Raw genomic sequence first — 24,947 nt, 5'->3', positions numbered from 1 at the left:
CAACACAAAGGTCTGGGAGAAGAGGTGAGACACCTGTTTGAGGAATGAGTGGGGCCCTCAGGAAAGGAAGGAGCTCACATCCCAGCTTCTGAAGTCTTGAGACAGGAAGTTAGGGAGCTCTTTCAGGGTAGACTGGGACGGCTTTGATCAAAGCTTATGACAGGCAAAGGAAGGGACAATGTGGCTCTTGAAATAAGATTATCTCAAGCAAGGGGGCACCTAGGCTGGTTCTCCAGTTACACACAGGATCTGAGGATTGGTGGGGGTGGACTAGACCTGCACTGTCTTTGGCTGGTGCTGGACGTTTCTCTAGACCAAGCAAGCTGGGTTGGCCTGTGCTAAGAACAGTGGAGAACAGTGGCTTAGCAGAAGTATGGAAACCACAGAGAGGCACCTGCTCAGAGGGCAGCCCTGTGGGGTGGGCTGCATCCAAGTGCAGTCCTGTGACAGCATATAAGTGCCATCTGTTCAGCTATGTGGGCCCCGTGGTCCACAGCAACACTGGAAGGAGTGGGAAGTGGAGGGACCAGCTTCAGTTCTCTGCTTGATATGGAAAAAGGAGGGATCCTGCCAGCAAGAGTCTGCCTTCCCCCAACCCCCAACTCCTTTGGACGACGTCACCAGAGTCATGTCCTGAAGAATGGGATAACAAAGTTTCCGCCAATATTGGCATGCGGGGGACTGAGTTATTAATTGGAAAAATAAAAGCAGATGAGGGCATTTGATCCCAAATTGATGAAGCAAGTTTTACTGAATAGAGATGTATGTATTTGTAATTACCTGCTTTTGTGTCTTTTTCCTCCACTAGGCTAAGAGTTTGGGCAGGCAGGGCTCATGTCATTTATATCTCTGAATCCCAGCACTCAGAGTGGTGCTTGCCCCTAAATAGGCACTAAATAAATGTTTGTAGGCCTGAATTGATTAATAAATGGCTACCTTGATTTTTGAAGATTTAAGCTGATATTTTAAGGCTGGGAGTGATAACATAGGAAGGTCCCACCTGTGTGCCAGGTGCTGGTGGGTCCTACAGACAATATAGAGGTGAACCAGCTCTAGTTCTTGTCAACACAGACTTTCCCTATTGAAGTAGGGTAAGACTTATTGTAACAAATCAAATTAAGCATCATGGAATACAGCAGGGACTTATGGAAGCTTCCAGGGTTATTTAGATCAGGGCATGATAGGATGAACCTAATTTCAACATGTAGCGATGACAGGCATTTCAGACAAGGAAATGGCCAAGCAAAGGCATAAAGATATTATTTTTTGGAAGTATTTAAAGTGAAGGAAGAGGGGCTCCGGGGTGGCTCAGTGGGTTAAGCATCTGCCTTCGCCTCAGGTCATGATCCCAGAGTCCTGGGATCGAGCCTACATGGGGCTCCCTGCTCAGTGAGGAGCCTGCTTCTCCCTCTCCTTCTGCCTCTGCCTCTCCTCCCACCTTGTGCTCTCTCTCCCGCACTCTCTCTCCAAAATAAGTAAAATCTCAAAAAAAAAAAAAAAAAAACCCAAAACAAAAAACCAAAACCAAAATGAAGGCTGAAAGACAGGTAGCAGAATGCTACCACTGGCTCACTGATAGAGCAGTTGGGAGAAAGACCTGACTATATGTCAGAGAAAGAGGGTGTGTGAATCAAGATAGGCTAAGCTACGTTGTAGTAACGAACAACACCAAATCTTAGTGACTTATGATAACAACAGGTTCTTTTTTTGTTTTAATTTTATTTATTTATTTGAGAGAGAGAGAGAACATGTGAGAAAGAGCACGAGCGGGGAAGAGGAGCCTAGGGAGAGGGAGAAGCAGACTCCCAGTTGAGCAGGGAGCCCCATGCTGGCTTGATCCCAGGACCCCAGAATCATGACCTGAGCTGAAGGCAGACACTTAACTAACTGACTGAGCCACCCAGGCACCCCACCTTTATTTCTCACCCACATTACATATCTACTGTGGATCACCTGGAAGCTTGGCGTCTCCTGGATCTCAGGATGACAGAGAAGTCACCAATTTGAGCATAGGAAGGAAGGAAAGCATAGGAAGAAGGAAAGTGAACTCTGGAGAGTCTCATCTGGTAATGTCTGCTGGAACACATCACTTCCGGTTACAACTGATTGTCTGGAATTGGTCACATGACTCTATTGCCCACAAGGGGGCCAGGAAGTACATTCTTGCCATGAACGCAGAAGGTGGAGAGCCAGAAATACCTGGTGAGTGGCACTAATGTTTACCCCAGATGGCGAGAGGGACCCCACATGGGAGGGTAGGATCCTGGGCCTGCAGTTCATGCTCCATTGGTGGGGTGGTAATGTGTGTATTGAGGGGCTATAGTATATGAGTATATGTGGAGGGAAAGGGAGGCTTGTCTCTTTTTTTAATTTTTAATTTTTAAAGATTTCACAGTTTCTTTTTTTTTTTTTTTAAGATTTAAAAAATTTATTTATTTGTCAGAGAGAGAGAGAGAGAGAGAGAGCGAGCACAGGCAGACAGAGTGCCAGGAAGAGACTGAGAGAGAAGCAAGCTCCCTGTTGAGCAAGGAGCCCGATATGGGACTCAATCCCAGGATGCTGGGATCATGACCTGAGCTGAAGGCAGCCGCTTAACCAACTGAGCCACCCAGGCGTCCCAAAGATTTCACAGTTTCTTATTATGTTATATTTTTGTACCAATAGCTAACCCATACATCTGCCTTGGTTTTCCTCATTATGGCCTTTCCTCATTTTGAATTTACATAATATTTTCAGCATCCCCCCCCCCTTCCTGCTTTCCTCCCCTCTTCCTTTTCTACCTTCCTTCCATTATTTATTCAAACAAACCTTCTATTTTGGAATAATTTCAGATTTACAGGAAAGTTGCGAAGATAGTAGAGAGAATTCCCATATTCCCTTCACCCAGTTTCAGTTTCCTCTGATGTCATCTTCCAATTTTGTGAGATTTCTTTACGCTTTAGGTTTTAAACCCCTTGAGGACTACATCCTGCCTGACCTAGTATTTCTCTGGTGTTTCTCAAAGAACTGTGGCTAGTGGTGGTCCCGGCTTGAAGGCTTAAGCGTGTTTTTTGTTGATTGCAGACATGTCTGGGCTTGCGTAGGGGCCAGGAAGGCCAGTCTTCCATAGGTCCGTGAGTAGGAGGGATTGAGGGGCCCTTTGGGAATGAGAGAGAGGGAGGTGGAGGTGGCCAAACAGTTGGTTTAAAGGCCACGGGTTGGTGTTGGAAGGAAGGAGGCTTCTGAACGCAGCAGGAAGTGTGTGGTTCAAGAGCTGTCTCTCTCTGGTCTTTGGCCAGGAGGAGGCGGGGTGGTTATGTGACAGAGTCACCATCGGAGCCTGTGAAGAACAGTGAGTACAAAGGCTGTAGTCCTCTGTGAAGCAGAACTCATTGGGGTGTGGAAGCGGTGTGGGTGAGGACATTTTGCATTTGAGATGCAAAAGGCGGGTGGGGGCGGGGTGGCCTGAGCAGAAGGCCAGACCAACCTGCATCTGGATGGAGCAGGACTTCCAGGGCCATTGCTTTGGCAAGAGACAGGCCCTATATGAGAGCTCGGAAGACAACGTTCTCTAGCTCACGGGAGCATGTTCTTGAGGACAGTCTGGGAAAGAGCTGGGCGGAGGCGGTAGGTTTGAGGAGTCACAAAATTCCTCCCCATATTCTGTGTGGTTGTTGTCACCGAGGCCCTGTTGTACTCTCAAGGCAGTTGGCTGGGCAAGTATCTGGATGGTGTTTTGGTTGGTTGGGCTCTGGATACTTGTTGACTCATTGCCCATCACCCTGTCAAGAAAGGGAAAGTCCCCAGAGGTCACGGCCCAAAGAGATGAGTGTTTTCTTAGCCTGGGCTCCTTAAAGATACAAATCACCGCTTGTGACAGTTGGGCGCCTGAAGGCCTATAGTAGATACCGGTGGTCTGACCCCAAGACTCTCTGGCTGGGAAGAGGGTCTTTCATGTGTGAAGGGAACCCTGGACTACCCAAAGGAGGAGCTCAGGAGGTGGGGAGGTTTGATGAACACCACCCCAGGAACAGAAATAGAGATCCAGAGATTCCAGGGACTTTTCGGGGACTATCCCAGAGATGAGTCAGGCTAGGAGCCCAAGAACTGGGTGGAATTCTGTATATTCTAGAAATTATCTGTATTGTTGTCTGTTGCTTAGTGAAGCTATGGATTTGTCTTTGGGAGGCAGCAAGGGGTTGGGACACAAACGCATTCTCCGGGGAAGGAGAGCCTGTAGGGTTCGCTGTGGAGCAGCAGTGTGAAAGAAAGAAGTCCCTGGGCCTGGGTGGGAAATGCTGGGTCAGGCCAAGAACTGACCTGGAGGCTCTTCCTTCTTTGCTGGCGAATGGCTGTGTTGATCTGCAGCGACTCAATGAGAGTCAGAGCCCCAATCTCTGCTCCCAGCCTGTTCATTCTGATTAGTTATGCCATCTTGGTCAAGGGCATCACCATCCCCTGGTATCACAGACCAGAAAACTGAGTTGCTTTTGGGATGTGCCCTTCAGTACTAATAAATTTGTGCTGAGGGCCAAATCTTCTGTGCATTGTTCTGGGTGCTTTATGGGTATTTTTGTATTGTTCCTCTATACTAATCTGGTGAAATGGGTGTTATTACTCTTATTTTATAAATGATGAAACTAATGCTAACAGTTTAGGTAGCTGATCCAGTCTTAAAACTACTATGTCCGACATCAGAACTCGCGTTGTCTCCACAATCCCTGTGTTGCTTTTTAGTGTTCGCAGTCTTTTCCATTCTATGAGATCAATATTTCTCCAGAATGGGCTCTAGCTACATGCCCCAGCATCACTTAGGCTGCCATTAGGAAGGATCGAAAATGGCCTCCAGACCCATGGAATCAGGCGTGAAAGCAGAGCCCACCCCTTGCCTATGCAGCAAGTTGTGCGAGTGGCTCTGATGTCATTCATGCTTACGTTCCCCTCCTCCAGTGTCCATCTCTGAGACTGGTTCGATTTCTAGGACCGATTTCAAAGGTTTTGCCACGTTCTCTGTATGCTGCTCTAAGGGAAGCATGAAACAGATGAGTCATGGGTCCGCACTCTGGGGTTGGCCCTATGTGAGGACACACAGAACAGGAGCGGCGGCAGGGTCCCCCAGACAAGCCACAGGTCCATGGGATGATGGCTTCCTTACCATCTGGAGACCATCTTTGCTAACCATCATCACCATTTAGTGAAGATGGGGCACGGACTCCAGCTGGACTTTGGGGGTTCTTACAGAGCAAACTTTGGCCCACAGATTGGCTATTGAAGTCAACCGTGGCCATTTATTATTTACTCTGTCAGTCATGAGGCAGGTATGAAGTGATCACACGTATTACCTCAAAAGGCTATGAGGTACATATTAATATTTTCTCATTGGGTCCATACAGAAACAGGTTTGGAGAAAAAATTAAGTCATTTGTTTAAGTTCATGTGGCTCATAGGTATTAGAGTCCGAATTCAAATCCAGCCCATGGAACATAATGTTTAGTGGCTGTTTGTGCTTCAGGATACTGGGTCTTGGGATCAGTGAGGTCAACTGCCTCCCGATAGTTTTGGCTCAGCTCTTTGGCGCTTATGTTTTGTTAAGCCTGAGGCTCCGCTCTCTGCTGTGGGGCCCCCATAGGATGAATCCCAGAGACTCACAGTGTAATTAAGAAAACAACTCATTTGCAAGAAACTGTAATAACTCAAATGGGCTGGCTGGGAGTTTTGCTCTGTGGGTGCATGTGTGTGAGGGTATGTGTGTGTATATGTGTGCATGTGTGTAATGGGAGAGGAAGTATGAGAAAAAGACAGAGCTGTGGGGGAGGAGAAGTGATGTGGTTCCAGGACCTGGTTCGGAGGGCACCGGGAACTCAGGGTCCTCCCTGGCTGGTGAGATAAGAGGATTCTGTGTGTGGAGGTGATGTTTGGAGCCAAGTGGCCACACATTAGAATATCTGGGGAGCTTTTAAAAATACCAGTGCCTGGGCCCTGCCTAAAGACATTGATTTAATTTAGCCAAGCAGCGGATTAGAGATGGACAAGTAGGTTTTAGAAGTCTCCTTTGTGATTCTAATGAATATTTGGACCGAAAAGTGGGCAAATTCATGCTCTTCCAGCATCTCCTGGGCTGTCCCCCGTTTTGAATCCAAGCCACAGCTCTTTAAACAGACTTCTTGGTGCTGGGCCTCCTTGTTCTCCCTTTCGTGTGACTGAGCAGTCAGATGACCACGTATATGCCTACAAGGAGAAGCCACCACCTGTTGCTGTAAATCGAGCGCAATTTCATCATCCCTTTGCCCCATGTATTTCCAGTACATCTGGATGGGTAATCTGTTGTTTTCTGCTTTGTAGCAACTTGCGCAGTCACAAGGATGGGTGCTGTGGGACTGCTGGGGCTTTTGCCCTGTAAATATAGGCTGGGTGAGTTTATTTATAGGAAATTATGATGATCACTTTTGATTGTTATTGACGAGAGCAGGTTTTCACATGCCTCATCTGTCCTTAATTTGTTGTTTGGGAAAGACTTACAGATAAATCACTTTTGTAAAGGCCCTAACTGCTTTAGAGAAATTCTAACTGCTTTAGAGAAATTCCCCTACGTGGGGGCTTCATTGAGGTGGAAGGGAATGGTCAGAAATCGCCCTGGAGCAATTAGAAAGTTGGAAGGTCTAGGAGAGAAGAGCTATGTTACTGTATTTGACAATGCATGAAGGTGGTAGTCTTCAATCTTGGCTGTACACTAGAATCTTCCAGGGAGCTTAAAAGTCAAAAACAAAGACAACAAAAACCCCACATCTCAGGCTGTACCCTGGAACCATTGACTAAGAGTCTTTGGAACATGGGACCTGACATCAATATTTTTTTAAGCCTCAGAAGATTTCGATGTGCAGCCAAGGTTAAGAACCACTATGTGAGGGGATAAGAGAGGCTTAATAAATAAGAGGGTGACCCAGCAAGCTGTAAGGAAGAGAGAAGAGTAAGAAGTCAAGGTTAGAGACGAGTTGCATACAGCAGCTTTGGAATGTAATAGTTAAGTCCAGCCAACTCCAAGAACTCAGCTTAGCCTTAAGAAACCGATGGCCAATCTCCAAATATCCTTGCAATCCCCAGTTCACGAGCCATTTGCATCATGAGGCTCAGGGTCCATGTGAGGGCTGATGGTGAGAGCAACACCACACTTCTCTACCTCTTGGCCCAGGGAGGAGGGGTGAGGGGATTTCAAGATCACTCTGATTCCTTATTCAGCCAATCATCCCAATGGATAAATGGCCAAAGAGTGTTAGGAAAGTGCAGGGGGTGGGGAGGGTGGGATTGCTTTTTGTGGGTGTGGCTGAGAGAGCCCTGGCAAAGGGATCAAGGGACACAGATAAAACACAAATCCATCATCCAAGATCCTAGTGAACAGGTGGGGTCTGTTTGGTCTGTTTGTAAGCAATCACCAGGGACACTTTGAAAAGATGCTTTATTTCGAGATAATTTAAAATGTACAAAAGAGTTGCAAGATTCTCATACAAAGAACTGCCACACCATTAGCTGAGACTCATTACTTGTTAACTTGTCACCATGTATACTTTATCACTCCCCCTCTCTGTCTAGATGTATACATATTTTTCTGAACATTTGTCCCTAAATACTTCATTCAGCACCTATTTCTTATGAACAAGGACATTTTATCACATAACCCCAGAACTGTGGAACGAAACGAAGACCCACCAAGTGAGAAAAGCAAAGACTATTCCAAACTGGCTACAGCGAGAGAATTGACCACCATCCCTTGAATCTTGGCAGAGACTCAAAGGCAGGCAGAGACATGGGCAAGCTCTACAGTGGAGGAAAGGGAAGGCTTCCAGTGAGTCTTGACTGGAGGCTGTTGGCACGAGGAAGCTGGGGGTGGGCTAACTAGACGTGGGGGGTCCATGCGCTTGGTCAAGAGTGCGTGTTTGACTTTCCCTGGTTGGTCCTAATTTGGAAGCAGGGACACAAATCAGGGAAGCTGTCAGTTATGAATCAGGTCCTAGCCCTTTGGGGCTGGCTGTTACAGAAATTATTATTAGGTTTCTTGGATCATCCCTGCAGATACCAATCTGGCTTCTGCAGGTCTGACTTAATAGGGCTGTTTATTGTAGATAAGGGGTTGGTTTTCTCAGCAGGTTGCTGCCCACTGTTGGTCAGCGTTCTGTTTTTATCCATGGTCTGGCCACTGTATGTTGGGATATTCAGCCTCACCATTTAACGGTCAACTTGATTTAACTTTGGGGTAAAATGCTGTTATCTAGAAAATACTTCATATTCAAATTTTGTCAGGTGCCCTCATCCTGTCCTTTATGGCAGTTTCCCCTCCGGATCCAAAATGCAGCCGAAGATGACACCCCGCATTTTGTGGTCATACCTCTTTAATCCTTTTTAATCTGGAAGAGCTCCTCAACTCTTTTTTATCTTTCCTGACACCGATTGTTGGGAAGTACCCAGGCCAGTTGTTGGTGGTGGGGAGACCCCCGAAGACACACGCATATCCCAGCTGACTGTGAAAACTGTCCACAGCCAGAGCCCCTCTGGCTATGGCTCCTTGGCCCTGTCCTAGAGACTCCAGGGATTGTCTGGGTGGACGCAGCTCAGGTAACAGGATCATCAGGCCTTTAGCAAGGATGTGGAAAGTCACGTCTCCATGCAGGGCAGAAGAGAAGCTTGTAAACAGAGAGTGGTACCCACGGTCATGTCCTTTAGTAGCTAATCCTTCGCAAGGCCGAGAGCGTTTGTGACACATGTTTTGGTTCCGTTTGCGGGAATATGTTCTTTCATTAGATCAGCCGCCCACTGTATTTTGCATACATAGACACTGGGTTTCCCTCCTTCTCACCTCTTCCCTCTGTCTCCGCCCTGCTGCAGATTCCCATCTCTGCAAAGATGCCAGAAACATTTTCCAGACCCCAAAGGGAGAAGGTCAGGGTTGCTGTTCCTGCAGGATGGAGGACAGTGGCAGCCATTTGTCCCAGGACCGTTGAAATTGGCCTGTGTTTTTTAAGAACATCAGGGACACAGAGAAGGTTTTGTTTGGGGCCTGAATAGCTTTGGGGGCAGGCCTGCCACTCTGAAAACATTCACCCCTCAGTCACTCCAAGCTGCTGTCAAAGAGTGATTTCTGGATCTGTCAACAGCCTGGGTCGTAGTTAAAATTCCCTCTATCTTCATCCCTGCGAATACATTGAGCAGTAACAAGCTTTTATTTATGGGGAATTCGACTAAAATAAGTGTGCTCTGTGTGGCAGTAAGACCGTAGTGTTTGGTGTTTGGGCATTCGGCTTAACCCTTTCTTTGCCACCTAACCGTGTGTCCTTGGGCGAAGTGCTTTGCTTCAGGTTCCTTAGCAGTGAAAGTGGGCGGAAGAAGTTGTTTCAGTGTCCCAGTGAGGATTAAGTGTCATGATAAATGACAGCAGTTAGCACAGTGGTTTGCAAATCATAGGCACTCATTGAGTTGTTAATCATCACCACGACTTTGTTTGTTGGTAAGCAGAAAGTTAAAACCTGCTTGCTGGAACTCATTTTCCATGGCCATTGTGGAGAGAAAGTTTCGCTGTCACCCAGGTATGAATTTATTTATTTATTTTTATTTATTTTATTTATTATTTATTTGACAGACAGAGATCACAAGTAGGCAGAGACTCCGCGGGGATCCTGCTTCCCCCTCTCAGGTATGAATTTAGATCCTGGCTGTGCCCATCGCTGGCTGGGTGACGTGGATTAAGGGAAACTTCTTTGAGGCTCAATGTCTCCCCTATGGAATGGGAACAGTGTCTTCTTTGCAAACTGATCCCATCTGACAAGAGAACCCAGTACAGTGCCTAGTGCAGAGTGGATGCCAGCTGAGGAAAAAAATGGGAAATGGGGAAAGTTAGTTTTTTTTGTGCCTTGTCTGTGATGCCTCTGGAATGGGGGTCCAGAGTCTTATGCTTTACCAGCAGGGGCTTCCCACCACATTCCTCTCCTTCCTTGAGGAACCCCCATCTTCTAGATCATTCTCTCCTTATCACCCTACTTAGATTACTGGTCTTTTGTGGCATCCTCTAGGACCTGTGAGAAAATGGGCAGGCTAAGCCAGGGGGCTCATTTGCGCTCAGGGGTAAGTGGCTAATTGTGGATTAATGTGTCAGTATTTTCCCAGGGAATTTACTTGTATTTTAAACAGAGGCTTTTACTCTTGGAATCCTATCCATTTTAGGATAAGATCATTTTCTGGGATTGTACTCCTCATTTTCCTGTGAAGGTGAAGACCCCATGGTTAACAGCAGAACAAGGGGGCAGAAGCCAGGTCTTCGGATTTTAGTTTAGATTTCTTCCTGGGGTAACAGGGTCACCATGAGAATCTTGGGCTTCTAGGTAGCTGAGCTGGTAGAGGAGTTTGGTCAGCTGGACTGAGACAGGGCCTCCTTCTTCATGATGAGCCAGGGCCAAAGGCTGTGATGTGCCTTGAATGTGAACCACCCACCAAAATGTGCTACAAAATTAGCCAGTAATAGCTTGGGGGGGGGGTGAGTTTCAGATTTCCCCCTTTTAATTTAATTATTGAGGTGGTTTTATTTTCTGGATTAAAAAAAAAAAAACTTTTGTTCATTTGCACAGGGAAAAATAAATAGATTTAAGTTACAGGAAAGGTCATTTTTATTCCAAAATCCAAACATATTCAATTACACCTTCATTAAAAAAAGAAATCTCCACTCCCCAGTAACTGAGTTTTTCTCAGGGGCCCCAACGGGGTTCCTGTAACTCCTCTGGGCCTCTAAGCGTGCCTGGCCGACAGAAGGGGCCGTGCATTGTTTTAAACCATCTCAACTCATGGCCAGAGAGCCTGAAGCTTCAACCGCTGGGTCCCCTGAGGGATTGCTTCTTTGAGGGTCCTGTGAATACAAACCTGAAACCCAAAGGTGGGTAATAAAATCATCTAAAATCATCTATTGGACTATTATTAGTATGGTGGTGAGGTGTGGGAAAGGTCCAGAGGGAATGGAGGTAGGGAAGGGTATGTTTTGATGGAAGGGTTGGGTTCGTTACAAGAAGATTGAGGAAAGAGGAGCGAACGCTTCTAGAGTTTAAGTTATTTCCTGAATGAGCCACTTCTGGGTGGGGAACCTTAGTTTAGGGAACAACCAAGGCATGAAGGGCAATATAGAGAGTGAAGGCAAAGGAAGGAGAGAGGTATTACTAAGAACAGAGTTGAGAGAAGTTGCTGAGGTGAATTTCACCTCCTTTCTGAGTTGGCTGACGTTGCCTCCCTACTTGAAGGCTCTAGGCTTGTCACTCTGAGACCTTTCAGATGCCTCCTCACACAGTATTTGCCTTTTTGGGCTGGCTGTGGAAGAGGTGAAGAGTCCACCAACTCAACTTGTAGAGATATTTTCCCCTCTCTTTTTCTTGTTCCCAAATAAAACTCTAAGCAAGAAAGAACACACAGACCTTGACCCGATTCATGTCTAACCAAATCAGGACTGTGGGAGTCCAGTGCCTATAAATCAGCTTTCCTCTCTGAACGCCTCAAAGAAAATCTTCCCCAAGGCAGTCACCTCAGCCAGAGTTCACACACACTGACCAGCCTTTTGAAATTCTGTCTGCAGATAATGGCAGTCACAGCCGGCCTGTCTTACTGAGAGAATCCTGTTGGCTGCGATATAATCCAGAAGAATCCCCAAGGTGGCTGATGAGATTTTCCTTCTGTAGGAAGAAATATAATAAGGAATAGACCACATTTAACACTGTAGTTTAAAGAGGGCTTTAATCCTGCAATCCTGGATATTTCGGGATTTTACTACTAGGAGGAGGATTGTTTTCAAGTTCAGTTTAGAAGTGAACTGGTGGTTAATGAGGATTCAAGCATCATTTCTTCTACTGATTTTTAACTGACAGGGACATTTCTTAAGCTTGAGGTCCAGTCAAATTTTAGGCTACAAATAGCTAATCCTGATTTGTCCAGGGCTCAAGTCAAGGCCAGTTTGGGGACACAGGGTGATGGGAAAGTGTATGTGTGTTTTCATTCTCTAAGTTGTGTATTCAAGTCATAGTTTTTAGTCCATGATATCAGAATCACTGGGACACTTGCTTAAAATATTTGCTTCAAATATTCGTAGGCTCTGCCCAGTTTGACTGGTTCAGAAATTTGGGGGAAAGGTGGCAGCTTAGAAATTTACATTTTACACATTTTACACAATTTCTTCATTTGAATCTAAAGTACATCGAAGGTTGCTTTTAGTGAGATTCAGCTCCTAAAATTTCCATTGCCTGTTTATCTCCAACCTAAATTTCAAATTCTTGGGAGTGAAAGACCAATTGGCCTGTTTCAGTGATATGTTTCTGAATAAGAGATTACCCCAAAACTTACGGCTTAAACAACAATCCTATCTCACGATGTATGAGTTAGAATTTAAGCAGGGCTCAGCTGGTGGGGTGATATGGTGCTGAAAGATCCACTTCCAGACACAGCATTCCCATAACTAGTTCGTTGCTCCTAGTTGTCAGCTAGGAGTTTAGCCAGATCATCCATGGAGAGGCCTCAGTCTCATTTCTATGGGCTTCTCTGTGGGGGCTTTTTGGCTTCCCCACAATATAGTAGCTGGGTTCCAAGAGCAAACGCTTTGAGGGACAAAGATGGAAGTTGCGAGCTTCTTCTGATATAGCCTTAGATGTCAGAGAGCATCACTCTACCCTATACCGTTAGTCAAGAAATTCATAGCTACCAACCCAGATTCAAGCATAACACACTTCCCCACCTTGATGTGTGGAGTAGTAGGTGCATACAGAAAGGAAAGGAAACAAGGGTGGCTCTCTTTGAAGATTTTCTGCTGTGCCTTGCTTGGGTCAGTTATCAACTTCTGTACCAATCAGTAATGGACACATGGATGAGGGACATAATACAAATTTAGTCCCTGGGGGCTCAACTTGGCATAGGAGGGCACCCATTGAAGGGGAAATTGTTAAAAATCTTGCAGGCACTCGAAGGGATGTCTGATGATTATGGAATCTTACAGATCATTCACTCAAATTAGGAACTGCCTTTGGGCATTGGCTATCCAGGAGAGCTAAAGCTCTTCTGACCTTTCCATGAGGCACCCTGTTCCATTTTCAGACAGTTATAGCTATGTAAACCGGATTCTGATTCTCTGTAATACCCATCAATTATCCATTAGAATAACACTCAACTATGGATTGATTTTCTAGACCGCAAGTTTCCCCACCAGGCTTAAACTCTTTAAGGCCTGAGTGTGTATATTTTGTGTATCCAGTCTCAGTCCCTGGCAACAGTAGGTGCTAAGTAAATGCATGTTGAATGTTCTTAAGTGAATAAACACATTTACTCTTCCTCGTCTGCACAGATAGCTAAGTTGGTTTTGATGTGGATCTTGAGTTCCTATTTAATAGTTCATCATGGCTCTCATATTTTCTCCAAGCAAAAACCAACTGCAATAGGTTATGGTTAAAATGCAGGTGAGAAATCAAGTGAATGCTGTCCTAAACATTAACAATGGAAGCTAAGTTCTTTAAAATCATAGGAGAAATTTTACCATTTTGGAGCCAGGATTGAAACAACCATGAACAAAAGCATTATGTGCTTTGTTGTTTTTAGTTTAAAGAAAAAGTCAGTAAACTTTGCCCCTCAGTGTCCTGGCTGAATCCTGCCTGCCACCTGTTTTGGTAAGTAAAGAATTATTGAAATACAGCCAAGTTTTTTTTTTTTTTTTTTTTTTTTTTTTAATTGTCTGTGACTGCTTTTGTGCTCCAACGGCAGAATCGAGTAGTTGTGACAGACTACGTATCCTCTCAAAGTCTAAAATATTTACTATCTGGCCTTTCACTGAAAAAGTTTGCCAACCTACGGTGAAGGGCTTGTCTTGTTCCATTTGGTGCCATGAGAAAATACCATAAACTGGGTGACTAAAAAGCAACAAACATTTATTTCTCATAGTTCTGGAGTCTGGTATTTAGGTGCCAGTGTGGTTGGGTTTGGGCTATCTTCCAGGTTGTATCTATGGAAGATACAAGAAGACGGAAATTGGACGAGGGACTGATGTGGGGTCTCTTTTATAAGACAGTCCCATTCATGAAGGTTCCACACTAGGATCTTATCACCTCCCAAAGGCCTTGCTTTCCAGTATTATCACATTGGGCCTTAGAATTTCAACATGTGAATTCTGGAGGTGGGGGCAGGGACATTCAGACCACTGGAACCTTCAGACCTTTGTAGGTCTCTTCTTGATTCCCTTGATCTTGGATCTTGGTTATTTTACTTGGAAATGTTGAAGGAATCTTATCGCCACATTTCTATATTTCTAGATGTTTTTTTCCCAACCGAAAAGAACTCTTCCCCAGCTTGTCCATGGTGGGGTCTCCAGTGTTGCTGAACTTTTAGATAAAAACAAAGTAGAAGTTCTTTACTTGAGCAATTAATAAGAATAGATCTTAAACCAGCAAAAGGAGCAGAAGAATTTTAATCTAAGAGAATGGGTTTGGGACCCATCAAATTAAGCCCTGTAGTAGACATTTATTATTATTTTTAAATATTTTATTTATTTATTTGACAGAGATCACAAGTGGGCAGAGAGGGAAGCAGAGAAAGGGGGAGGGAAGCAGGCTCCCTGCTGAGCAGAGAGCCCGATGCGGGGATCAATCCCAGGACCTGAGATCATGACCTGAGCTGAAGGCAGAGCTTAACCCATTAACCCACTGAGCCACCCAGGGGCCCCTGTAGTAGAAATTTATTGTTCTTTTGTTGTCTAGGTTGCATTCCTCTTTTCTTTGGGTAGTAGCAATTTACTGACTTCTGGGTAATTACTTCTTCCTACAAAGTGTTGTCTTGATTGACTCAAGGTAACTTGCCCTGCCCTACCCAAGGTTAGACATATGACTCAACCTAGGACTCTTTGACCCAAAGAGTGAACTGTCCAAAAATGGACAGAATGTCAAAATCGACTCATCCTAGTAATGGTGGCCTGCATGACTATCCTTCTCTTCCTGTTGCTGAAAGTCCTGGGGATGCTCTTGTCCCTGCCAGTTTACCAAACTTTCCTTTAATTCTCTGAGCCACCTGTATTTTTTCAATACTTCCCTCTCTAATCAAAATTAGTCAAATTCTCTTTCTTACAACAAAAGACTCTAAATAATATAAATGCATAATAATAAGCATATGAAAAAAAGAAATGTTCCAAGAAATACAAGTCAAAATAAATATTTACAGCCTGTAAAATTAAAAAGAGACTCAAACAATAATGATATCCAGTTGTATCAAGGATATAGTAAGACAGGAACACACAAATTTCTCTGAGATTGTAATTGATGTTAACTTTCTGGCAATTATTTTTTTACGATATGAGTCAAGAGAATTAAAAAAGTTTATACCTTTTGACCTAGCAATTCTGCCTCTTGGCATTTGTTCCAACAAAAGAACAAGAAACGGTGATATAGATTTATGTAGAAAGCATTCAGTGTTATTTTTAATAACAAAAGATGGGAATTTACTTAAATATTCAATATATTAGAATGGTCAAGTAAATGGAAGAGGTGGTAACATGTTGTAGTTGAAAGTATGGGCTCTGAAATTGGCCAACCTGGCCTTAAGTCTGGCTTTAAGTCTGTTAAGTTGTGCAACCTTGGACAAATTATTTAGATTTTCATCCATAAAGTCTAAACAAAATGATATATCTAACTGTGGTAGGCAGCCTTCCAAGATGGTCCCCTTGATCGCTGCTTCCTGGTATTTGTATCCTTGTGTGGTTTCCTCTCGCACTGGAGAGGTTGGCTGGTATCAGCAGTAGGATATTGTGAAAATGATAGAATATGCTATCTGAGTCCAGGCCGTAAAAGCTACGTGGCTTCCATCTTTCTCTCTTTTGGATTACCTGCTATGGAGAAATTTAGTCACCATGTTGGGAGGGCATTGAAGCAACCCTATAGAAAGGTCCATGTGACAAGGATCTGGGGCCTCCTGCTGACAGTCATGTGAGTGAGCTGTCTTGGAAGTGGATTCTTCAGCCTTGTCAAACCTTCAGAAAAAATATGCTGGATAACTGGCTGACATCTTAATTGCAATTTCATGAGAGACCTGTAGCCAAAACCACTCGACTGAGTTACTTTCAAATCCCTGGCCCACAGAAACTGTGAAATAGCAAAAGTTTATTGTTTTAAACCACTAAATTTTGGCATAAATTGTTATCCAGCAATAAATAACAGTTAATTTTGCTGATCCTCAGTTTATTCATTTGATAACTGGGGACAATACTGCCTGCCCTAGATTTTTGTGCAGAATAAATATGATTCATGAAAAATTACAGGTCTACCATCATTACCTGAAATCTTAGGAGCAAGATATGTTTGGGTATTAAGAATTTTTCAGCTTCTATTAAAGTAATAAGATGCATAATATACTATATATTTTGAAACACTCCATTGGTATCTAATTCAGTACCTCATAATCAAACAGTAATACTCTGGTATGAAAATGTATGAATATGCACCTGAAATGGATAAATAAAGGCTAAAAATAGTCTCATGTCAGTTTTTTTTTTTTTTTTTTTTTTAAAGATTTTTATTTATTTATTTGACAGAGAGAAATCACAAGTAGATGGAGAGGCAGACAGAGAGAGAGAGGGAAGCAGGCTCTCCGCTGAGCAGAGAGCCCGATGCGGGACTCGATCCCAGGACTCTGAGATCATGACCTGAGCCGAAGGCAGCGGCTCAACCCACTGAGCCACCCAGGCGCCCTCATGTCAGTTTTTCCTGTCAGGATTTGCTGCCAAATAAATTTGCTGCCAATATGCAAAAGGACCAAAGAGGCAAAATTGGCTTTCAGAGCTTTTTGGATTTCAGAATTATGGCCAGAGATTGTGGATTTTTTTTTAAAGATTTTATTTATTTATTTGACAGACAGAGATCACAAGTAGGCAGAGAGGCAGGCAGAGAGAGAAGAGGAAGGAGGCTCCCTGCAGAGCAGACAGCCGGATGCGGGGCTTGATCCCAGGACCCTGGGGTCATGACCCGAGCCGAAGGCAGAGGCTTTAACCCACTGAGCCACCCAGGTGCCCCGAGATTGTGGATTTATATGGATTTTATCATCCCAGGTTGAATTCTTTCCAAACACCAGCTCCTTATCTTATTTAGTTAGTCTCTGGTTATCTTTCTCCATTTATTTAGATTAATGAGGAAGAGACTAATGTGGCCTCCATTACTCTTTGGAAACCCAAAGAGTGTTGGTTGACACACTGAAAAAAGGATATTTCCCCTTATGAATTTAGTTCTCATTTCTGGGTGAACACCTGATAGTCATGACCCCAGAGGATACCAGTGAATCATCCAGTCATGGGGTTTAGAGATGATTCAGCAAGATTGAAGTGGTATCAGGAGTGCTTTTGGCTGAAGATCTGGAAGGTACTGATTACACATCCAATTATGCAACTGGTCCTGAGGCTCGCATTGTGGTAAAACTGATTCTCATCCAAACTAAGCATGAAACAGGGCCCTCACCTGGTAGGGCATGAGCTCCTGCCCTGGGAGATTTCAGGCCCTGGGAGTCTAGGGAAATTGTTCCTGCCAAGATGGGTCTTTTTCCTGTCTGCAGCAAATGGAAGACGGACTGAGAGCCAGCTCTGTGCATTTTTTATCTTCTCAATAACATCCTTTCTCTGAAGCAAAGGTCAGGGGTGCTTTGGGGGAACCAGAAACAATTCCCTTCTCTTATCTTCTTCAAGTGTTGTGTACTTTCATACTATAAGGGGGGTACTTCTCTGTGCCGAATCAATTCCTAATGTTCAACATTCAGTAATTAGGGTCTCATTCAAATGCAGTCAAACTTATCCCCTGCCTAGTTCTTGTAGGCAGAATAATGTACTTGAATTAGAAGCCATGAACTTGGGTTCAAACTGCATTTCTGCTACTGACCATGAGCCTGGCCAAGTAATTTTATCTTTCTGAGCTTTATTTTTATCAATCAAGTGGGGAATGAAAAGGAAGGGACTCCATTAGCTTTAATATTCTATAGTTATCTTTGAGAAGCCACCTGTGTACTCCTTCCATTAACTCTTCATTCATCCAATAAATATTTGCTGAATACTTACTGCATGTACTATTCTAGCCATTGAAGGTGCACTGCCTTTGCTGTTAGTTTACATGCTAATATGATAAAGCAGAAAACATATAATTCTTAAAAAAGGAAGTAGAGGTAGTGATAAGTGTTATGAGTAAAATAAAACTAGATAAAGGACTAGAGATGAATGTGGGGTGATATGGGAGAGTATCCATGACCATCCTAGACAGTGGCTGGGGAAGGATTCTTGAGGGAGGTTGCATTTGAGAAGAAACCTGATAATCACTTGATAGTATTTGTTGAATGAATGAATGAACAAGAAGGGGATAGTCATAAGAATATTTGGAGGAGAAACATTCTAGGCAGAAGAAACAGCCAATGTAAAGATCTTGAGTTGGAAATGACCTTAGCATATTTGCAGGCTAGAAAGGAGGTGGTGCTGACGTATAGTGAGGAGAGTGAGTGGACAGCAAGAAAGCCAGGGTAACTAGGGTCTTGTAGGTCAGGTTTAAAAGTTGGGTTTTATTCTGAGTGCAAAGGGAACCATTGGCAGAATAACATAACCTGATTTACACTTTAAAAATAATCATTCTGCAATGTGATACCACTTTCCACGTACCAGAATGGCATACAAAAAAGACAGACAATATTGAGTGTTGTTGAGGATATGTAGCAGCTGGAATCCTCATTCTCTGCTGGTGGAAGCAGATTGGTATGAATAGTTTGGAAACAGATTGGCCATATCTATAATGCTGAACATAGGCACACTCTGTGACTCAGCAATTTCATTCCCATTATATACTCCACAGATAGGTGTACATATATTCACCAACAGATATGCACAAGATAAGTTCATTACAGCTTCAAATGGGAAACTATACAAATGCCCATCAAGAGTAGAACAGAAACGTGAATTGTGGTATCATAGAGCTGAATACGATAAGCATCGAGCATGGGCAAACTATAACTACCCATAACCACATGGATGAATTTCACAAAGTTAATGTTGAGTAGAAGAAGCTGTATTGAAGAGTTCGAGCTGGGGCGCCTGGGTGGCTCAGTGGGTTAAGCCTCTGCCTTCGGCTCAGGTCATGATCTCAGGGTCCTGGGATCGAGCCCCGCATTGGGCTCTCTGCTCAGCAGGAAGCCAGCTTCCCCACTCTCTCCCTGCCTACTTGTGATCTCTCTCTCTCTCTGTCAAATAAATAAATAAAATATTTAAAAAAAAAAAAAAAAAAGAGTTCAAGCTATCCAATCCCATTTATCTGGAAATCCAAGCAGTGGTTCTGTTGGAGAGTCTAAAGATGGGTAGAGGTGTGAAGGGGCCTTTGGGGTGCTATAATGTCCTGAAATGGATGTTGGTTATATGAGTATATTTGGTGTCTTTCTCCAGTCATCCCTTTACCCTTGCTTCCCTGGATAAATGGATCTTGAGCCCAGAGGGGTAGAATAAAGAATGTAGGAGGGTATTTATCAATGGCCACCTTCTTTTCCATCTACAGTTGCAATTTTCTCAGGAGTGTTGGGCAAATGAGATTCATGCATTTTAGAGGCAAGGCATTGCTGCTTAGTGACCTGCCCAAGAGTCCTCTCTATAGGGAGAACTGAACCTCAGATCCAGGACCTCAGGTGTTTTTCATAAGGCCTGCTGCTGTTTCTGGTTCTCCATGTTGCCTCTCCGGATTGGACCAACTGCCTCCTTCCAACTCCGTGACTCAGAAATGTTAAATTTGCATTTGAGAATTTGAATCTAATCTAAGAAAGTACAGTGCTTCGACCATTCTCTTTATTTTTAGAGCCTTTTATCTAATTTTTTTAAAAGCAATGTTGTTGATTAAGGGGATAAAAATATTATAAGTGAAAAAAAAGGTGAAGATATCTGTTAAACTCTGAGGGAAGAAACGATAGTTTTCATTGTTAGATTTTTCTCGGTCCTACTGCATGGACATATGGAATTTTATGTGATACATTTTTGCCTAAACCACAAAATTTCATGAATTTTCAGTCATTGAATAATGAAATGAATCATCATTCTAGATGAAAAGGAGGCAATTTTGAGGGTAAAGTATTTCCCTGAAGACATTTTGAGAAACTAAGGCCTTGACCACATTCACTGCAACTGAGCTTTTCTGCGCTCATTTTCCTATGACTTTGGTATGGAAGAGCATGTCATGGTGTCCCCATAGGATGAGGAGCTAATGGCCATGTACCTCAGATCTACTTAGTCTTGTTTTCTATTTACCTACAGCTATAGGTAATAGCTAAACATTGCTAGTAGGCAAGTAAGAGAGTCTTCTTTCTGGCCAGTGGGGCAGCAAAGAGAATAGCATTTACTGAGTGCTTACTGGGTGGGCCCTCTGCTACCATTTTGTTATCTAGTCAAGTGGAGGCTGTTTATTCTTCCACATGTAAGGACCTCATAAATATGGAAGTGAAGCTTACATTTTTTGGTTGTGGGAAACCATTGAAAGGGTTTAAGCAAGAAAGAGATCTGGCCAGAATTATCTTTTGGAAACATAAATCGATCTATTGATTCCCCAACCCCTCTAGGATTACCTCTAGCAGGGGACAGTGAGTTAGACAAGGAGACTTTAGAGCCAGGAAGAGTGGTTAGGGGTCCTCTTCTATAGTCTGGTGAGAGATCATTGCATCCCCAGGCAATATACCTGTGAAGCTTTATCACCTCCTCCCTCTCATCCTTTCTTCTGTCATTGTCATTTACAATGCCATTGTAAATTTAAAGTGTCATTGACATTTAAAATGTCATTGTACATTTTGTTTCTACATCTGTTATTATCCCCACCATTCATGGTTGCTACTTTTGCTTTAGACATTTATATGGTTGTCTTGGGTGCTTCCCCCTCACTAAGCCCTGAGAAGGAGGAAAATATCATAATGCCCAAAATATAATTTGGCAACCATGTCTTAGTGGGGTTGAGTGACTTGCCTAGGATCTTCTTTCACGTGGGAAGATCTGGAGGGTGATTGCTCAGAATTCTGTGTCTCATCATGTCCACTGAGGAGATGGGTTAAGGGCAAATACCTCCCTCCCCCAACCCCGCTCCGTCCTCTAGGTTGGACACAGAGATGTGAAGACCTGGAAACTGGGGACATTGTCTGTCATGGGACCCTGGAGTGAGGGACAGAGGGGAGATGAGAGGTTAACCTGGTCCCAACCAGTCTTGTGAAAGAGTTGGATGGTGGAGGAACTGGCATGGGAAGCAAGACCTTGAACACCTTTATTTCTTCTAACATTCTCAATTTATGTGCAGGGCCATGAAGGACCAGAGAAAGGAAGTAGATGATAACAGTAATTGTTTATAAATTATTGAGTGCTGGCTACTTTATGAACATGACCTGTTTCAGTCCTGTGGCAATCCTATGAGGGAGTATGTTAATTTCCTGGGGCCACTGTAATAAATCAACACCAACTTGGGGACCTAAAACACCAGAAATTCATTCCCTCTTAGTTCTGGAGGCCACAGCCACAGTGTTGATAGGGCTGCCCACCCTCGAGACTCTAGGGGAAATTCCTTCCCTGCCTCTTCCAGCTTCTGGCAACTTCCCATATTCCTTGGCTTGGGGGCTGCAGAATGTCATCCACTGCCCAGGGCTTCCCATAACCTTCTCCTCAACATCTCAAATCTCCTTCAGTCTTTCTCCTAGTCTGCCCAGATAATCAAGGATTATCTCATCTTGAGTTCCCCTGAGTAGCTACATTTGCAAGGACCATTTTTCCTGATAAAGCTATATCTTTAGGGAGTGAGGCATGATTCAACCCACTACAGAGTAACAGAATCATCATCTCTAGTTTACCAATAAGGACACAGAGAGGCTGGTTAATAAGGAACAGAAAGGTTGGTTAATTTTCCCTGGGCCACACAGCCAGTGAATTACAGAGCCAAGCTGAAACCCAGACATGTTGGCTCAGACTCTATTCTCATCCACTCACATCTGCCTCACAGACTCTTCCAGTGACATGAAAGGTCATGTAACAGCCTTTGTTAGATGTGTTTTCAATGGTGGCCTGGGAGTTTTAAAAGTGGTTCTGAAATATGGTTACCTAAGATCAGACTATAAGCAAGATCGTAGATTCCTGGTGCCTGTACAACCCCCCGGGGCAAGGAACAGTCATCTGTGACTCTGGAGGGTGGGAACCCTGGGGCAGTCTTCCCCTTCCTTTGGTTTTGTAATTTCTGCTGATGGCACAGGTGCCCTGTGGGTCAGCCAGGCTAGCAACCACTCTCTCTCTCTTCCTTGCTCCCCTCCTCACCTTTTTCCATGTCCAATTAGTGCCCGTGGCTTCCACCTCTTTGTTTCCTGTCCTTTCCTGTCCTCCCTTCCCTTCATACTTCACTGTTACGTTTGTGGTTATACCTCATCATCCCTCCTGGGGATGGGAATAGCTTCCCATCTGAACTCTCCAGACTACCCCAGCTTCTTCTGGTTGCCGGTAGAGTGATTTTCCTACAGCACTCACCTGGATAAGAGCCACTGTGCCCTCCCACGCCAGTCAACCCCTTCTCTATAATTCTCCCCTTCCCCCATGCCATTCCAGAAACTTACCTTCTCTCTCCTTTGTGCTCATCCTAAATGCCTGGATAGCCATTCATTCATTCATCCATTCATCCATCCATCCATTCATTCAACAAGTCTTTGTTGATTGCCTTTTCTGTGTCCAGTGCCAGGGAAACAGATGTGAATGGGGCAGCCATGTTCTCTATTCTTGGGCAACCTCCATTTGGCTGGGAGTGTGAGCTAAATGAACTCAGGAAAGCAAATAAAACAATAAATAATTATTATAAAAGGTATGAAGGGAAGAAACAAAGAGCGAGAGAGAGAGCAATGCGGTGGGTGGGATGGGAGGCCCATTAGGGTGGTCAGGAAGGGTGCTCAGGAGAAGCCAGAGGTTCCTGTGTTAACTGAACTAGGTAATGCCGCTTCAGTGCTTAGTAAACGGGCAAGTCCATTAGCACTCTCAGTTTTGCTCCTCAGATAAGTCAGTTAAATAAATCTATACTCTAAGTAGGGATGAATTCCCTTTTTTCCTCAAATACTTGATTAAAGATGAATGTCTCAGAGACTCTGCTAATGAATTCTGTTGTTTTTCTCCTTGGTCTCATCTGGAGTGTAGGTATCTCCACATTGCTTCCCTTCCAACCCACTTTGGAAGGTTCCGATATTTACAGTTGTCCTGAGATAGCCCTCTTGTCTCTGAATGTGTGCAGGGCTGATGGGACCATTGGTGACACTGCAAAGACAGCCCCTGAGTTGGAATAAGGGAGACCTTCCTGTCTCCATCTTTCTAACTTAGAAATGCCTCAGACTCCTGAATCCCTGGCTGTGTCCTCCAAGCACCATTTTTTCTGGACCGCTGGCTTGTTACTGGGAGTGTTACCGGGGAATTCTGGATTGCAGACCCTGGAATTCTAATGGAATCAAATCAATGAAATCGGGAGGAAGAGAGATTTGCGGGTATCTTCAGGGAAAACAAAACCCAAATTCCCCACATGAGGAGAATAACGTAGCATTTGAACAGGAACCTAGAATTCCTGTGAGACTGCATGAAAGCTGACATTCCAGAAACCAGACTCCCTTCCCCCCAGCATCCTCAGCTTTGGATTCACTCTCATGACGTCACCCAAAAGGCTTATGTTGGCAAGATCAAGAAGAGGACATTAGCGGCGACACTCTGTTAGCAGATGAGTTCTTACATAATTTCTTATGCCTGACCCGAATTCCTTCTTGATGGGCATTTGGCCAGTATTGTTCACCCTGGCCTTTTGGGAAGCTGCCCGGAAGCTGTGTCTTTTATACACTGGACTTGGGGTCCTTTCAGTGTTTGCTAACCCTTGTGAAATGGTTGAGTCGAATTTAGTGCATATTTACTGAGTATCTTTGCAGTGCCCAGCCCTGTGGGGCTGGGGCTGGAGTTGGGATACAGAGATGAAACAGTCCCTGCCCAGGTGATGCCCCGGAGAAATGGGGAGAGGAGGAGGAGTCCGTGCCATGCGGCTCTGCTTGGGGCATGGGCGGGGTGGGGGAGATGCCTTCATGTGACGGCATCTGCAGTGGGCTAAATAATGCCTCCCCACAAATGCCTGACACCTGGAACCCAGACCTTATTTGTAAATAGGGTCTTTCAAGATGTAATTAAGGTGAGGATCAAGACGAGATGCTGCCAGTTTAGGGTAGGCCCTAAATTCAGTAAGAGACAGAAGAGGACACACTCGGAAGAAGGCCTTGTGATCCGAGAGGCAGATTCTGGGGTGATGGAGTTCCAAGGTAAAGAATGACAGTTTATCTGCTAATGAAGCCTTTCTTTGCATCCAGAACAGCCTGTATCCTCTGGTGACGTTTAGGGCCCATTCACTTGTGCACCTGCTCATTCATTCTGCAAACGCGTCAGTACCGTTTGTGTGCCAAGTATACTGACTGAGCTTGGCCAAGAGGTTCATAGGGACCTATGGGACTCTGTGGGCCCCCGTGAAGAGCTCCCCTTCTAGGTCTAGTAACAAGTCTCTACAGTGCTACAGTGTGGAAGGAGCTGGAATAAAGAGGTGGCGGGGGGGGGGGAGAGTGTTGGAGAAGTTTCCATGGAGGAGGTGAAGGTTGAGTAAGAGTTCAGTAGGCAGAGCAGGGAAAGGCATCCTGGCCGAGGGAATAGCATGTGCGGAGGCACAGAGGACAGCATGGCATGTTGGGGTGAGGCAGGGTTGTGTCGATATCCTGAGAAGGATGAAGTCTCTGAGTAAGACCTGTCGTAGTCCTCATCCTCTGGGACCCTACAGATTTTTGTTATAGGTGGCGAAGGTGAATTTAGCCACTTTCTTCTTCTGGATGCTAGTTTCTCTGCTGGTTCCTTTTCTGCTCACTGGTTTATGTTGGGACAGGGTTTTTGATATTTTTGTCAGTGT

General features: G+C 44.4%; 1 long non-coding RNA gene across 1 annotated transcript in view; it reads left to right on the top strand.

The window, feature by feature from the left end:
- The first annotated feature begins 2,145 nt into the window (after window positions 1-2,145).
- Window positions 2,146-24,947, top strand: part of LOC131826434 (uncharacterized) — a 78,464-nt gene continuing 55,662 nt past the window's right edge. Inside the window, exon 1 of the long non-coding RNA XR_009351596.1 lies at window positions 2,146-2,202. This is a non-coding gene — a long non-coding RNA (uncharacterized LOC131826434). The remainder of the gene's footprint in view (window positions 2,203-24,947) is intronic.

Source organism: Mustela lutreola, chromosome 3, assembly GCF_030435805.1.
Source record: "Mustela lutreola isolate mMusLut2 chromosome 3, mMusLut2.pri, whole genome shotgun sequence".
In the NCBI taxonomy this organism is placed as follows: Eukaryota; Metazoa; Chordata; class Mammalia; order Carnivora; family Mustelidae; genus Mustela; species Mustela lutreola.
Note: the sequence above shows the minus strand (reverse complement) of the source record. Positions and strands in the feature narration are given on the sequence as shown.